This window comes from Lagenorhynchus albirostris, chromosome 10 (assembly GCF_949774975.1).
Source record: "Lagenorhynchus albirostris chromosome 10, mLagAlb1.1, whole genome shotgun sequence".
In the NCBI taxonomy this organism is placed as follows: Eukaryota; Metazoa; Chordata; class Mammalia; order Artiodactyla; family Delphinidae; genus Lagenorhynchus; species Lagenorhynchus albirostris.
In genome coordinates, this window is record NC_083104.1 from 17,584,405 (window position 1) to 17,601,652 (window position 17,248).

Genomic DNA, 17,248 nt, shown 5'->3' on the forward strand with positions numbered 1-17,248 from the left:
ACTGTGCATGGTTTTGTCCTCTTTTAAATGGAGGTAGGTCTACAGCTTTAGAGGTTATATGATGTTATCAGTGTGATACTGCCTTCAAGTGGAAGTTCATCCTGTTGTTTGATTAAGGCAGGAGAGGGATTCCACCTGAAGCTTACCCCAGTTGAGGGTCACCCTCTGGTGGTCCTACGGGCAGCATGTATTGAGTGCCTACTCTGTTCTCTGGGCCACATGCTGAGAGAAAGACTGAAAACAACCCCTGTGCTCACAGCATTCATGGCCTAGTTGAGAAGACAAACCAGAGACCTCGTTTTACTCAGAGTTGATGTATAAAAGGGGGAAACTCAGGGCCGTGTTATGGAGTAACTTTGTGCTGTGGAAAGTTCTCTGAGCCTCTCTGAACCTTAGACTCTTCCTCTGAAGCATAGGAATACAAACTCCCCCTCTGCCTAGGGTGTTGGGAGTGTGCAAGTGAGCTGTGATATGTTTGAGTGTATGTACGGCACGATATTGCACTGAACACTGTTATATATTGTCAAACAAGCCGATCTATGGGGACCAAGGGAGAAAGCTGGCATTTCTAGAGGAGGCGGGGGCAGCCAGGTCTCCAAAATTGGGTCAAAGAGGATCATCGTTATGGGTCGTAAGTCTCCAGGGCAATGCGTAAAGCGCCGCGAATGAATCCAGGAAGGCCAGCTTCTGGACATCACTGGGTACCACTGTAGCTAAGTCATTTCTGTTAAAGCAGCGGTGGAGAACAGGGCTTTCAGGAGATGTCCGTAAGGCCAAGTCTTCCCCAAAATAATATGCAGAGGTGGAATGACGCCATACGTTTGGAGGAAATGCTCAGATTCGGTCATTTGTTCAATAGGTTATTTTTTTATTTTCTTTTTTTCGGTACGCGGGCCTCTCACTGTTTTGGCCTCTCCCGCTGCGGAGCACAGGCTCCAGACGCGCAGGCTCAGCGGCCATGGCTCACGGGCCCAGCCGCTCCGCGGCATGTGGGATCTTCCCAGACCGGGGCACAAACCCGTGTTACCTGCATCGGCAGGCGGACTCGCAACCACTGCACCACCAGGGAAGCCCCAATAGGTTATTTTTCGAACGCCGACCGTGTGCCACATCGGGACAGCCACTGACGATGCTGCAGTGGTTGCAAAGCTAACTAAAAAGGTTACGGCCCTCACAGTTCTCACCACTCAGAGATGGAGTTTCATCGCCACGTTGCCTCTCAGGTGAAGTCACACCTGTGCCCAGCACTCGGGGCACTTGTAATGGGGATTAGGACTGAGTCATGGCGGCCAGGCTGGCTTCCTGACCTGTGAATAGTCACGGGTCCCCAGACAGAGGCTCTGGGGCAGAAAGAGTCCCGGATTCTAGGAGAAGCGTATCATTACTTTCACGTGCACATGTCCCACGTATGCTTCGCTATCCAGAGAGGGCTTTGTTTCCAGCATGCTATGCAAACTTTGACACTTACTCGTTGAGCTCCAGCCGACGAAAACACTTTTGAACGAATAAAAGGTCTGTGTAGGTGGTGTTGTGACTGTGTGACGTATATTTAAAAGAAGAAATGTTTTGATATTAACCATCTCCCTGCTAAACTAAAAAAGCTAGCGAAGGGGCTTCCCTGGTGGCGCAGTGGTTGAGAGTCCGCCTGCCGATGCAGGGGACACGGGTTCGTGCCCCGGTCCGGGAGGATCCCACATGCCGCGAAGCGGCTGGGCCCGTGAGCCGTGGCCGCTGAGCCTGCGCGTCCAGAGCCTGTGCTCCGCAGTGGGAGAGACCACAACAGTGAGAGGCCCGCGTACCACAAAAAAAAATAAAATAAATTAAAAAAAAAAAATGCTAGCGAAGGGGATGAGGGCACATAAGTTGTCCGACTGTAGATTTTGAAAACAGGGAACTATATTCAATATCCTGTAATAAACCATAATGGAAAAGAGTATGAAAAGGTAAATCAACTATACTTCAATTTAAAAAAATTATTGCCTAAAATTAAAACAAGAATATGGAAAAGAATATATATATATACACACACATACATATATAACTGAATCACTTTGCCATACACTTGAAACTAACACAACATTGTAAATTAACTATATTTCAATTTAAAATTTTTTTAACTATGTATTTAGACTTATACATTCATATCAATAAAAAGGAGCCTATATTATTCCCAGATAGAGTTTGTCTGCAAAGCCTAGGATAGCAGTTAGCACAGGTATGCAGCCAGAAGTTTCCTCTGGACACACACAGCGAATGTTACCACTGCCGAGCTTGTGTTTCAGTGAGCTCATCCGACAGGCACGATGAAATGAGGTCGAAGGGAAGTCTCCAGAGCTTCAGACTCTTGGTTTCTAACTCAACTAAGAAAAGGTTTTAAAAAGGAAAAATCCCTTTTTAAACCCAAACCAAAACAGAGGGAAAAAAACTACTGTTGCCTAAAGCAACTGAAGAGAAACACAGTGTTTGCACGGCTGCCCTCTGCCGCTGCGCGTGATGGGGAATCATTTTTGCCGCCAGCGGTCTTATTTCTGTTTCTCAGACCCACGCACCATTTTGCTGAAACACAGCTGCAAGTGAATTTCCACCCATCTGGGCACACTTGCTAACTCTCCTGAAGCATCCAAACTGCAAATATCAACCGCAGCCATCTCCGTCTCCCCCTGTGATAACTTTACCTTCAAAAATATTATTCCATTCTTTTTCCAGCCTTCTGTATGACATAATCAAAATCATGGACACACACTTGCCTCTCTCTCTCTCTCTTTGGAAAACCCCTACATTTCCTCATATTCTAATTGCATTGTCAAGTGTTTTGTTTGGTTCATTAATTCCTTCCCAGATGATTTGCTCCTGGTAGGTTTCTAGCAAGTTCTACCCATGTCTAATAAATCATCTTAGAAAACGCTGCAGGTTCTTCTCCATCCTAGAGACTAGAGTTCTGCACCCCTGCAAGCGGTTTTATTCTCCTTCCTCTCACAAGATTATCCTCTTCAGCTTCAATTATTAAAGCTCTCTAACCATCCAATAGCAGAAGAGAGATTGCAGAATGGAGGGCTGGCCACCCTCTCACTGGAGCACCCCATGGCTCACTTCCCTGCAACATACTCAGGGTTGTTTTGTCATCTAAACAAAGTTTCTCCAGGTGGCTGCAGGCAAGGGGTCCGTCTCCTCTGTGTCCCCTGCTGGACCTGAGAGTCAGGGGGATGACTGAAAGGACGTGCTACTCTGATGGGATGCTTCCATGTAACCAAAATGGAGAGCAAGAAAGTGAAATCAAGAGGTTTTTTGTTTGTTTGTTTTTTTACATCTTTATTGGGGTATAATTGCTTTGCAATGGTGTGCTAGTTTCTGCTTTATAACAAAGTGAATCAGTTATACATATACATATGTTCCCATATCTCTTCCCTCTTGCATCTCCCTCCCTCCCACCCTCCCTATCCCACCCCTCCAGGCGGTCACAAAGCACCGAGCTGATCTCCCTGTGCTCTGCGGCTGCTTCCCACTAGCTGTCAAAGCAAGAGAGAGGCACGGACATATATACACTACCAAACGTGAGGTAGCTAGCTAGTGGGAAATCAAGAGGTTTTAAGTGAGTATCCAGAGGATGTGAAAGGGTTTAGGGACACAGGTCTTGCTCCCAGGAGGTGACTGAATTGTTGGAGCAGGGGATTATGGGATTGTGTCTAGAAAGGCTGTAAGGCGTAGGCCAGGTGTTGGGTAATCAGAGATAATCAAGGAGGGCCCCAGGGTCCACTGCGATTCATCCTACATTAAAAGTCATCATCATCACCACCTAGAGTAATCCCCTCATTTACAGGTGAGGAAACTGAGGCCCAGAAAGGACCCGTGGTTTCTTTTGACAAAAAGTGTAATATTTTGCTTACTTGATCTTCTTGGTTCCCAGCATTTATCAAGGACAAGACTCGTGCGTATGTGATTTAGTACTTTTAACCCAGTTCATCTTTTCTACAAATATCTCTAATTTTATTTTTGCTCAGTTCAACAGACTTATCGTGGGCCTTCTATGTGCTAGGTATTCTGTGCAGTTGAAATATGCAATTATTCTGCCGTTCTTATTGCCCAGAGTTTAATCACCAAAAAAAAGCGAGGATCAATTATTATAATGGGGTCGTAGTTTAAGCCCTTCAATGCCTGTGAAGTCAAGAGGGAGAGTCATTTTATTTCCTATTTCAGAGGTGATAAATATCCTAGAATGTCATCATTATTCTTTTCGTGCCATTTGTAAATCACATTTATAAATCTTTGAGAAAGGAGTACCAACTTAAGTTTATTTTTGATTCATAAAGGTTCTAAATCTTCCCAGTTTCTGTTTCTTCCACCGTAGATGTCTCCAGAGTTGGTTATTCCCACTCATTTTCATTGGTTCTTCTTTCACAGGCAGTATTTCCAGAAATCTGCATTAATTTCTCACAGCAGCCACGAAGTAATTGCATATTTCAGTGGAGGTAACTTAGGATTTATACAATCTATTGATGTAAAGTTGTTCCTGGGCTCTGGTTGCAAGGGAGGGGTCTCAGCAAAGTATGACTGTTTTGGCAATCCAGGAAAGACGTGTCCGGATTCATTACTGCATGTAAGCACTCCTAAACGGAGTAGTCGTACATATTACAGATGAAATGTGAGTTGGTAGGATGAAGTGTTTTTCCTTTTGGAAATGTTATTCAAATTTAGAAATACATCTCAACCCAGCAGAAAAGAGGCAAATATTTTCTCCTCTAGCCTAAATTTCCTTAACAAATTGAACAGTAACTTGCAATTAAAAACATAGAATCTTCCCAAAGTTGAGGACAGACACGAGGTTAGCTTTTGTGCTGTAATTATGTCAACTAGATAAGCAGTGAAATGGCACCCGTCCCCCAATTACGCAGCATCACTCCCCAAAATGATTCTGTTAGCATAAAATATGGAGTCATGTTCCCGACTCTGAGAACACGTGCGCAACAAGGGCTGTCCCCAAAAACAGAACAAAACCAAACCAAGGGCTGTCCTGCCAAACTGCAGGCTTCAATTCTGCAGTTTTTCTTTCCCTTCTTACCTCTCCCTGTGGGAAGATTAGGAAATTTTTCATAATGAAAATGCCCACAGTTAGCTATCGTAATACCGCTTGGAACTGCTGATGTCCAGTAACGGTCAAAACTAAAAATCCAAAAATTCTCATCAGTGGACATGGTTTGCATTTTTCATACTAAAACACCAATAACGTGGGACAGTTTATGTGAAGGACGAAGAGTGTTAGGAGCAAGTGGGTGGAGCTCCGCTTTTTGAAGCTGGGGAACATGTGTCCCGTTTGCCAGAGAGGATTGTTGAGATTCGAGATTGAGTAGCTTTTTCAATCAATCAGCAAGATAAACCGTTCTTCCTCTTCTAATCTAAGCTCCTTATGGTTTTCCCGCAAAAGGGTGGAGATCCAGGATTCCAGAGTCTTAGGAAGCAAAGTCTCCAGCAATAACTAGGAGCTTCGGTCGGGGCAGGACGCTCTCGGCATCCACGTGAACTTGTGAGGAAAGCACCCCAAGAAGGAGCAGGGAGCCGGGACTTAGGACCCCGCCCATTACAGAGAGCCTCTAGGCAGGAAGTAACCCAGTAGCAGAACCACCCACATTATCAAGAAACCCAGGACCTGCTTAGGTCCCTATGCAGTTCAAGGTGTTGAGATTTGGAGCTTGCGTTTGTTTTGTCTTGATAGTCACACCTCAACAGGTATTTTACTTTGCAAAGAATGCTATATTTGGAGTTAGTAGCTCGGGCGAGCTTGAACTTGGTCTCCTGTTGAATAGCTATGGAAACCCTTAGGCAAGTCACTTACCCTCTTGAGTCTCAACTTCCTGTGAAAATGGAAAGAGCTCCCCTGGTGGTTGGGAGGGCTCCACTTTCCAAATATCTCTTTGGTCTGCTTGTGCCACTCAGTCGCCTCGTTCCTAGCCTCTTCCAGTCCATTCTTCACACAGCAGCCAGATGCTATGATCATGTTTCTAAGACGTAAACCTGAACACGTAGCCTTTGAGTCCTGTCACCTCTCCACCACATCCCCCACCACACCCCCCACCCTCGCTTAAATCATCTCAGAACCAAAGTCCTTTCTGTAGCCTCTGAGGGTCAACATCGTCTGCACCCGCCCACCCCTCTAGTCTCATCACATAAGCATCTCTGTTCCCCCTATCCTGATCCTCGTGTACCAGGTTTCGTCCAGCCTCAGGGCCTTTGCACATGCTTCTCCCTCCGTCTGCAATAATCTCTCCTCTCTTCCTCTCCACGTAAATCCTGGTTATTCTTCTGATTTGTCCTCAACGTCTCTTCCTCAGAGGAGCCCCCTCTTCCCAACACCCACCCTCTTAACCCTGCCAGGTTCTCTTTCCTTCCCTCAGTTACGCGATTATTAGCATCTGTCTCCTTACCCAGACTATGAACTGCCTGGGGCAGCTCCCATTTCTGGTTTTGCTCACTAATGCACTGGGGTTTCAGGAGGGGTATTGGGCACATAACCATTCCCAGGTTTTGTTATTCGTGTGCTGATTGCACATGAATGAGTGATTGAGTGTACAGTGCTAAGCCTCGTGTATGGTACATAGAAGATACTCAGAAGTGTTAGACAGTATTTGTTCAAAGAATCAAGTAGCTTTGGTCTTTGGAGGACATTTCGAGTTCCAGCCCTGCTTTCTAGTTTTCCCCTGATGTGGAACTTTTAAAAATGCTTTTTAGGAAATTGGAGGTATTTGAGAAGATACAGCATAATTCATTTAGAAAGGTGATTATGGACAAGCCAACTAATGATTACTCCTATATGAGGACAGAAGGAAAACTAGCCATTCTTTAAACATTCAGGGGTAGTTTTATTTTCATACTGACACCAGGCCCTTCTCAACTGATTTTTTTTTTTAACCACTAAGACGACATTTAATTTCTACAGCGTTTTCTTCAAGGATCCTCCACAGTCATTTTAACAGACGTTTTACTAATTGGTCTGTAGACCACTAAATGAACTAGTTGGTGACGCAGGAGCCAAAATTAGTTTTCATCTAAGTGATACGCATCATAATTTTCTTTGGATAGAAAACCGACAACAAACAAACAAGATTCCAAATCACTGTTGAGGTTACACAAATCCTTGAGCGCCAGGAAATTCTATTCAAAGTGAATCAACTTTAGCTTTTTCTTTGTGGAATTCATTGGTTTGTTGCCTGACCTTCGTGTTCTTTAGAGATAGTTAGGAAATTTCATAATCTTGTTAAGAGCAGCAAATAAAGTGCAGGTCGTTAAGGCCAGTAAGCATTTTTCGCAATTAGATCTCTTGGCCCGACTCCTCTTTAAGATTCAAAGGCTTCAGAAACTCTGAGGCTACTTATTTCATTACTGCTCAAGAATGTTCTTTTTTAACAAAAGACTACTTTTGCCCTAATTGGACTATTTTAAATGGTGTTCCGTTGCCAGAGCTTCACAACATGCCTTGGGACATGGACGTTCGTAGGACAGACAGGCTAAAATCTGATGAGACAACTTAGTGAGAAAAGAATTTAGAGAAAAGATAGATTCCCCTCTGCTTTGAGCTTCTCTGCAGTTAAGTAGGAAGGGATGGGTTAGTGAACATCATTACATGTGGTGTCATTACCACCACGAGTTCCTGGGAAAGGTGAGCCCACCTGGTTCGGCATGGAGGAGCCCACCCATCCCCAGCAAGGCACGTCCAGTGAATGTCCTCCTTTGACGAGGATCTTTGTTCTTCCCACTTGAGAGTATGTTCCTTGTCTAGGGCCCACCCCTCTGTCTTTCTGATGACACCGTTTCATCCCAGTTTCATCCCACCATCCCTTCTTGGGGTCAGTATAATCAGCCATTAACACTTCCCTTCGCTTCAAGGCTGAGGTTGGGTCATAGCAGTCCAGCTGTGCTGCCCAGTGGTTAGAGCGTGCACTTGAAGTTGGGCAGGCCTTGTTCAAATCCCATCTCTCCTGCTCATGAGCTGCACATCTTTTAGGAAGCTGCCAGCACTCCTCGGGCTTTTACTTCCTGGTCACCATTGACCTTCTTACTGTGAAATGGGATGAAATTGTGCACGTAAAGCACTTAGCACAGCACCTGGCACAGAGCAAACACCCAGTGCTTGGAGTGCACAGTATCACATCCTTGAGATGGATGCCAGGATCCAGAAGAGGCTTTCTTTCCCCATAAATGAGTGGGACGTAAGATCTGTTTTATGGGTGTTCTTATGTGATTTATTTGCAGCTAAGCATTTACTGAAATTTGACAGCTGGAATTTTTAGGAACCACATGTGGGCCAGTATCTCCTGTAAAAGTGGTGACTACGAGCCAGACTCCCTTCTAAGCCCTTTTCTACAAATCTTTACAACTCCATTTATAGATAAGGCACAGGGTAGGTAATTTGTCCAGGTTTGTAGGGTTATAACAACAGCTAACACTGGGCCCTGTGCTTAGATCTTTGTCTCAAAACCCTAGGAGCGAAATACTTTAATGTCCCCCATTTCCAACTGGGACACTGAGGCACAGGGGTAGAATGATTTACCCAAAGTCACACGTCTGGGAAACGGAGCAGGGATTCAGACCCCTGTGTGTCTCCCCCCAGAGCCCCGACAGTGTTCATTCTTTACCCAGTGTTACTGGGCCTTGGTTACCACTGTATCAGTGCCTGGCACATGATGGGTTCCCCAGTAATTCTCCAAATGAGTGAGGACAACAGATAGCTAACGTTTATGGAGCCCTCACTCTGTGCAGGGCCATGCACCCTAATTACTTTCTCTGCACAGCCTAATTAATTCTAACACCACCCAACGAGATAGGTCCTGCTGTAAACCCATTTCGCTGGTAAGAAAACTGAGGCACTGAGAGGTTAACTTGCCCAAGATGCTACAGCACATAAGTGACACGGCCTACGTTGAAGCCGAGGCAATCAGCCCTCGGGCTGGAGCTTACAACCTTCACCGCGGACCCCCATCACATGTAAAACTCCTGCCTCTTCTTGCCCGTCTTCATGCAGTATCTGTTAGAAGCCCCTCCTCACTTGAAACTTAAATGACCGTGGTGACATGAAACATCACGAAACATTGTTGTAAATCCTGTGTGACGACAATTCTGTTGATGGAAGAATCTTCCTACACGTCCCTTCCTCTAATGGTCAGAGACCTGAGGGTAGAAATTTGATTCTAGCCAGCCCTCTAGTCTGAGGAAATCAACTGACAAATTTAAGTTTGTACAGGAGATATATGAGACCAATATGAAGTTTATACCAAGGAGATGGAAATGACATAAAATGGTTTTCATAAGGCTTTGCTGTGATGCTTGCAAAAACCTGGCCACGCTTTGTTCCTTCTACGTGCGGCTGTATTTGCTGTTACCGTAGGAGATCATGCCAATATGGATGGTTAAATGCAGTAAACTTGACGTGTAGAAAGAAGCGTGAACCCTTCTGAACTAAGCGTGCGTCTCCCAATTCAAGGTGAAAGCCACCAGCATCCTTAGCGGAAGGTCTTCAGGTGCACAAACACTCTCTGTGCTTCTGGATTTCATCCCCGTTAAATGGTGATGATAGTAGCACCACCCTCATGGGAAGACTACGTGAGTTAACGTAGACAGAGTGCTTAGACTAAGTCTTCGTCTGGCAGGACAGCAGGGCGCTGTCCCCCTGTTGGCTGTATCACGATTGACGTGTCAGAGACTCCAGCATTTGGCCTCACGTATTCTGTTCACTCATTAGGTACCAAGGTGAGCGATGCCGCACAGAGAGCTTCCTCAGTGTTCAACCTGGATGTCCTCAGGGAGGACCCCTGTTGACAACCCTCCTGGCGCAGGGTGAGGTAGCTGAGCGCCCAGCAGTCCCCTCCATGTATCCAGGACTCAAGTGTAAATGCCCGTAGGCCAGGCCATCACGCGCTTCCACCACACCCGACTCCAGAGCTGGGTACCCGAGCGGGCCCAAGGCCAGCCCTTCTGGCTTTCGCTGTGAGTTAGAGAAGGGCCCGCCTTCTTCTGGGCGGACACACCTGTAGCCCACCTGTCCTCATCACCTCCCGGCCTGGGCACGTTGCTCACGGTTGAGTCTGCGCCACTGCTGGAAGGGGGAGGACAGATATGGGGAGGAGAGAAAATGGTCCGAGAAAGAGAAAGAAGCTATTTCCCATTTTCGGATTTTTCGGTGAGGTCTGTCAATTTGGTATTTCTTATTTCTTTCCTCTCCATTGGGGATCAAGGTTCCTTTTTTTTTTTTTCAAGGTTCCTTTTTGACTTCTAGTGGTTCCACCTTGTCACCTGCAAGTTCAGAACCCAGGGAACTTCAGGAGAGCTTAGCTAGGGCTTAGCTAGGGCTGCCTTGTTGCTTCACAAACACTCCAAGACCTCTCTGGGCCTCATATATTTCATTCTCCAAAACATCAGAGGGTACTTTCCTTGATACCACTTTGATCGTGGCAATAAATGGAACAGGAGACGCTTTAAGATCGAAAGCACTCCTCACGGAATATGTATGTATGTAACAAGATACAACACACGTTTTATTCTTGTTTGGAATCTGACAGTTATAAAAATGGACACATAATCAGGTTTGTGTCAATCTTAGCTATGAATGTAAGATCAGAGCAGAAAATGCTTTTGTTTCGAGAGTAGGAAAGACCATGAAATGCCAACAACTGTGCACGAGAGGAACAGGACAGTCTACAGATGCGTGAATAGGTGACTCAGGTGATAAATTATTTGCGAGGCTGCTACATGCCAGCCGCTGTGCTAAGCTCTGGGTGTCCTATAGTGAACAAAACACACAGTTCTTGCCCTTGTGGAACTTAGGGCCCCATGAGAAAATGTTGGCCATCAACGGAAAATCAAGTAAGTACATAATTACACATCTCAAAACAGCTGTGAAGGGTGTGATCCCGTTTGACTCAGCGCCATCTCCTGTGGGAATGTTCTCCAGCATCACTAGTCTTCAGGTAGAAACGGGGAGGCAGGTGATTGGCCAGAAAGATAGGCCAGGGCTTTTCAGATGAGTAAGAAAGAATAAGAGAGGGGCAGGGATGGTTGAAGACATTTGCGAGAACATCCTCCAGGGATGAACAGCGCTGAACCCTTGGAATGTGAAGGACCATATTTAACTGACTTGTAACCTGAAACCAGTCCCTCCTCCAGCATTAAATACATACCTGGAAAAGACACTCGCGTTTCAAAGAAGGACTTAAGGGACCTAGACTGTAGAGAGATTCAGCTGTAGAAACACCTTGTTTCCAAGTACTCACCACTGGGCTTTCCTATGATATGTTGAGCTGCTTCTTTAAATTACCACCTTTAAGATGAGGTTAAAGTAGGCATGTTCATTTTAAGATGCAAAATGGTTCAAAACCACTGTAGTTTAATAGACCTCTGTGACCTATCGTTCACAATGGGATTTCGGGGTGATGAAATCAAGGCTTCCAAAAGGAGATAAGCAGCATTTTGTTGATGAAGATAGGATTTTGACCTGAGAAGAAAAGCATCTTGTAATAGTGTAGGACTAATACTTTTTAATCTGAGTACATCTATGATTTTTAGCCTCTTTCTTTAAGATGTGTCATCTATCACTCGGAGGCTGGTAGCCATGTATATTCTATATTTAGGGGAAAAAAAAAACAGTAAAGCATTTTGAAACATGATAGGCTTAAGTTTGACAGAAGGAAGACTCCTCTGATAGGAACATTAGCCAGGCTATACATTTCATCCACACAGGGCACTCAGAATATAATGAGGCGATCTTCCCGTTGAAGAAATACCAAACCTAGGAACAAAACATCAGGACACATTTAGAAATTACCATGGACAAACCTCACTGCGGTCCTTACTGCAAACCGAATGCACCCGTACAGACGTAAGTTCTACTACATCGGAACTGAGGTCTCTGTGAGTGTACTCTCCTTGTTCATACCGTCTTGAAAGTGAGTACTTTGCACAGAAACATATTAATTTGAACACCATTTGTTCACTAAGACCCATATTCCTTCTTCACCGCCATAATACCTCTATTTTAGATAAGTTGGCCTTCCCTTTATCAAGCCCCAGAGCAGACTATAAATTTGAAATAAATTAAGGCAGACAGGAGTTTGCCTGAATGAAAGAAGTTTTTTTAATCCAACCTAAATCAGGGCTTGAAACCTTTTACTTTTCGGTGTGTAGTTTATTATCGTCTATTGCTTCCAGTGGAATCTAAGTTTTAATTAGTTTGACAACATAGGTGTGATATTTTACAGAATGCAATCACTGCCCCTGTATTTAATTAAATGAACCCTATAAAACCGGGGTTTTAGCCCGGGGCGTAATTTATAGTAGGCTGAATTGAAAACTGCATTAGCACTTTATACTGGGGTCGTTTGCACAGGTAATAGAAATCGAGGTGATTGTGATACGCAGATCCTCAGAAACCAGCTGTCTTCCCATAAATAGAAAGGTATTGCCTAATTTAGAGAGAATATGCTATGTCTTTTCCAGATAGATCTTAAAATACCACGAAATGCTTATAATTATGTTGTAGGGAACTTTGAAAGCTTTCTGGCTCCTGTTTTGAAAGGTGATTTTAAAAAGCGTATGACAGTAGTTTCACCAGTAGAATTTCTAGGTAGACCGTGAAAACCAAGAGTCTTTCTAGGTCGTGAGCTTAATTACCGTTCCAGCGTGTGTAGATTTTGCCTTCCTCGGCCAGATCCAACCTCTCATTAGATGCCACGGTGAAATGCTACCCACAGTGCATTTCATCTGACCATTTCTTAAGTGGCTTGCACCTCCTGTGGCCTCATTTTTCCCCAAGAAATCCTTCCAAGTGGTATCCCGTCAGCCAAGAGGGGAACAGGTCTCCCTGAGTAACCTCAGAAAATACTTGGTGAATGGGTGAAAGATGGACAGCTGGGTTATCCATGAAATGTACCCCCATGTGGAAAAACCTACCAGCTTTGCGTTCGTTCTCAGGACCGTGGAAAACATACCCACGGGCACCTCATGCAAAGAGCCGGAGTCATGCTACCCAGGCTTAAATGCAACCGGGAGGGAATCCTTCCGTGCCCTCGGCATCCTGTCCCTGGAGATCGTATGCTAAAGGACCTCTTGAAGGTCCCTTAGTGTCCTGTCACTTTTGCAGCAGTGATGTTTGCCCTGAGATAAAGGAATTGGATTTTCACCCTAATGGCACCTACATCCCAGGGGACCATCCAGAGCCTTAGGTGAATAACGTAAGCATTTAATTTATAATAAAGTTTACCATCAGCGTTTTTTCTCCCCAAACATTCCATTTCCTTGGTTTTAGAGCTGCATAAACTGTTTTAAAGGCAATCTGCTCAATTGGGCGAGTTAATGATATTTAATTTGACTGGGCCAAACGTCACAGGATGAGCATTGCGCCTGTAATTGCAGCCATCATCACCGCCGTCTTGTGTAATGTACATGTAATGCTAATCCCGGGAATAAAGGTTGTCATTCTCGGTTGGCTGACGGCATGCACCGGACTCATCACCTCGCTAAGTCTCTCAGTGATGTGATTCCAAGATGACAGGGTAATAAGTGTTATGTGCACAAGGTAATTGCAAACAAATTTGGCCGCAAAAATGGATTGTCTAGGAGAGTAAGTTCCTGCCTTGTCTCATCGTCTTTTAAGAGAATGTAATGATGCCTAAAATACGTTGTCAGGAAGCTTGTGTGGCAGGGGTCGAGTCGTCCTGTAAGATTTCTCCGTTGCACCGCCCGCTCCAGAGAATCCCAGACTGCGGACTGAAAATATCAATATGTATGTCGGTAGCTGAGGAACGTTTGGGCTGGGAACTTCCCTGAAAAATCAAGAAGCCTCTCAGTGTACAAATGCCTCTCAAGACCACCTAACTAGGCTGCATTTTGCTTCTTTGATTTGCAGACTCTTTTCTCCTGGGAAAATGTGACTGTTTTGGGGTAGGATCCCCGTGAGCACTGGTATCTTAGTAAACTCTTATGATGTGCATGCTAGGCTGTAAAGTAGATTGTCTCATTAAACTTTATAATAACCCTAAGAGGCGTGACACTATAATTACATTTATTTTGCACATGAGGAAACCAAGACTCAGAGGGAAATAAATTGTCCAAAGCGACAGTCCGGAGTCTAACCCCGGTCTGATTCCACAGTTTGAGCCCCTGGGCACTGCAGCCCTGAGCCGTAAGAAAGGAGCGGGTCCCCTGGCTTGTGGAGCGGCATATTGGAACTGTGTTCGATTAACATATACAGGGCACCGGGCTCCCGAAATTGTTGGGTCAGCTTCAGTGGTCAGAACTGCCTTTCTGTGGGACCCGGCCGTGAGCGGGGGTGACGATCTGGTGGGGGATGAGAGGACGCTTCACAGTCGCCGACCAAGTTCCTGGCCTCCCTTGGGATTTGCCACCTCCTCTTTCTCTGCATCTTAGGCCCTCGGGATGTTATGGGTGCCGATGCATCAGTGCCATTGAATAATACCCAAAGTCAGAGAGATTCGGAAAAGCTTGCCTGCGTCTGTAATCGTGTGTGCCCGGACACAGGGCAGCTCTTTGCCCCCGAGAATCTTCTTAGCTTAGACTGCTGCAGACGAGTCCATCCTTTAAGTGTTGTAGGTACCATTTAAGCATCTGCTTAGTGGTTCTAGCATTGGTTTAGACACCTGTACAAGAAAGCAATAGTTGCCATCACTTTTCTGTACAAAATAATAATCATAATAAGCTGAGTAAAATACACTCCTAATCAGAAAAGCATTTTCACCCCCTGTTTTATACACATCAGAGGAATGTCTGTAGGAACAAATACTACACTCCTGTCTAACTTTACAGTACATCGGTGCAATATCTATACCTATTGGGGTGTTTGGGGCTGCAGGGAGTTAAAATACAAGTGAAAATGGCCTCAAGTGTGAGGATTGTGTTATCAAATATGACAGGAAGTTTGGGGTTAAGAGGTTCTAAGCTTGGTCGGTTCATTGGCTCAATGATAATCATCAAGAGACCCCAATTCTCTGTTTTGCTGCTCTGCATCCCTTAGTGTGTTAACCTGGCCTCAGAGACCCGGCTCCATGTCTAAGCAAAAGGGACCAGACCTCCACAATGGGCTAAAGCCAATTAAACCCACATCTCAGGTCTCCCCCAGAGGGAATGCTCTCTGATCTGGTGGAAAGGAAACAAAAGTCCAAGCTCTTGCAGCAGAGAGGAAGCAGGAGGAACAAGGAGGGGTGCTTTTTATCAGGCAGCTGACCTTTCCGCTGAGGTATTGCAAGACCTAATTATGTGGATAAAACGTAAAGACTCCTAGGATGGCTTTCTCTTTTTTTTTTTTAAGACACAGTTGGAAGGCTCCCTTAGAAGAAAGTCCCATGCTCGTTCCTGTTTGGCAAAAGGCCAACTTGCAGACCCATTCAAAAGTCTTACTGTGAGTTCACTGTGGGTAAAACTACCTTTAGCAGAAGCCATCCCCAGCATGGCGAGCTGGCACTGGCCAAACCGACATCTCCTCAGGGTGCTGTCTACGGCATTCATTTAATCCAGGGAGAAATCTACTATGGCATCATAAATTCGTAGATGATTTGACTCCCGGTGTCACGCATTAATGGAAAATACGGCTCAGACAGTTCAGCCTTGGCGTGAATTTCACAGCACTCCAACTTGGGCTTCATTCCCCCGCCCTCACCTCATCCCCAAGCCCTCAGAGTTCTAGGCTCTGAGCAGGGAAGGGGTCGAGGTGCTCAACTGGTTTGCAAAGCTAGGAAGAATTCCTTCATGTCCTTTCATTCTGTCCTCCATGGAGGAGGAATGAAGACGGCCGTGGTGTTAACTCCTGGTGTTTCCACTCCTCCAGGGTGAGGGATGGTAAGAGTTTGATGGTTCAGCCATTCACTTATTTACTGGTGCACCTGAGTCATTTTGCAGCCCACAGTTGCTGCTCTGCCTAACTCCCTCATGATGATAGTAAATTACTTAAGTGGACTGAATCCAAATCATTAATAACCTCCACTGGCGATTCATTTGGGCTTCATTACAAGGAAAGAATCCGACATCTATTCCTCAACCCAGCAGTTGTTTGCAAGGCACTCCAACCTAGAGTTCTTGTCCCTGTAGGGCCAGAGTGAAAGGGCTTAGGGAAAAAAAAAAAACAGAAAAACTGCTGCATAATCGGTATTCATGTTCTGCTTGGCAAAGAGAAACTGAAGTGCTCTACCTCGGGGGACAGACCTAATCGTCAGTGTGCTTTGAAGTACACGATGCTAAGGTGGGGCACGTAGACGCCAGACTAGCAAAGGTTCGGTGTTGGTTTTGGCATTTACAAATAAATGACATGAGTTTGTCAGTGGTGCTGTCCAGAGAAGATCTGAGAAGCCAGGGAACTTCTACAAACATATATTCTGCAGAATATGATTCCTATACCATCATTTTATATTTGCCTTTAAGCAGTATACATACCACTTGGGGGATGGTATCAAAATATTTCAGAGCCTGATAACTGTCATGTGAGTGCAATCATTAGACATCACCTCGCTATCGGAACACAGTGTCGTAGTCCTTTGCTGTGGGGAATGGGACGGGGAGGGTAAATAGCTGAGCTTCCATGTTGCTTGGAATAACTTCATTTTCTAGACATAACGTTCCGGCTTCTGTTTCCTCTCGTGTAAGCTGTTCTAAAGACAGCCGTGTTCAGTTAGTTCGGATTCTATCGTTGGAAAGAATGCTGGATACAGCGTCCGAAGTTCTGACCCATCAGTCACCAGCAACGTCATCTTGCGCAGTTTATTTGTGGCTATAAGGGGAGAGGGATGCACGTACTTCTGGTCTTGCCAGCTTCCCATGACTGTGATGACGGACGTGTTAAGAGGCGTCTTCATTTAAGTCATGTGGTGGACAGTGGGCACTCGGTAAGTGTAGACATTGAGGATGCAGCAGTAGCAAAGGACTGTGCGCACAGTGGGAAACAACACAGCAGTTAAGCTAGCTGCTGTTTCCCGAACATGGGCCAGAATGTCAGGTCATTTGAGTTCCTCCTTGATACTTGCCATATCTACCTGTGACCTGTATTATCACTTACTTAATATTCTCATTGACTTTTTAAGGAAAAGCAAAGGCATTCATTTAAGAAGGAAATGTCATATCGCTTCCATAAAAGGGAAACTAATCTCACCTGACAGGAACTGGGAAAATACACACCATTAAAACAGAACAATATAATTAATTACCAGTTAGTTAGTATGGCATGATAAAGGCTATGAACCTGAGGCTGCTCTTTTCTCTCCCA

General features: G+C 45.2%; 1 protein-coding gene across 1 annotated transcript in view; it reads left to right on the plus strand.

Moving 5' to 3' along the window:
* Positions 1-17,248, plus strand: part of PDZRN3 (PDZ domain containing ring finger 3) — a 246,620-nt gene that overhangs the window by 201,600 nt on the left and 27,772 nt on the right. The window lies entirely within an intron of this gene.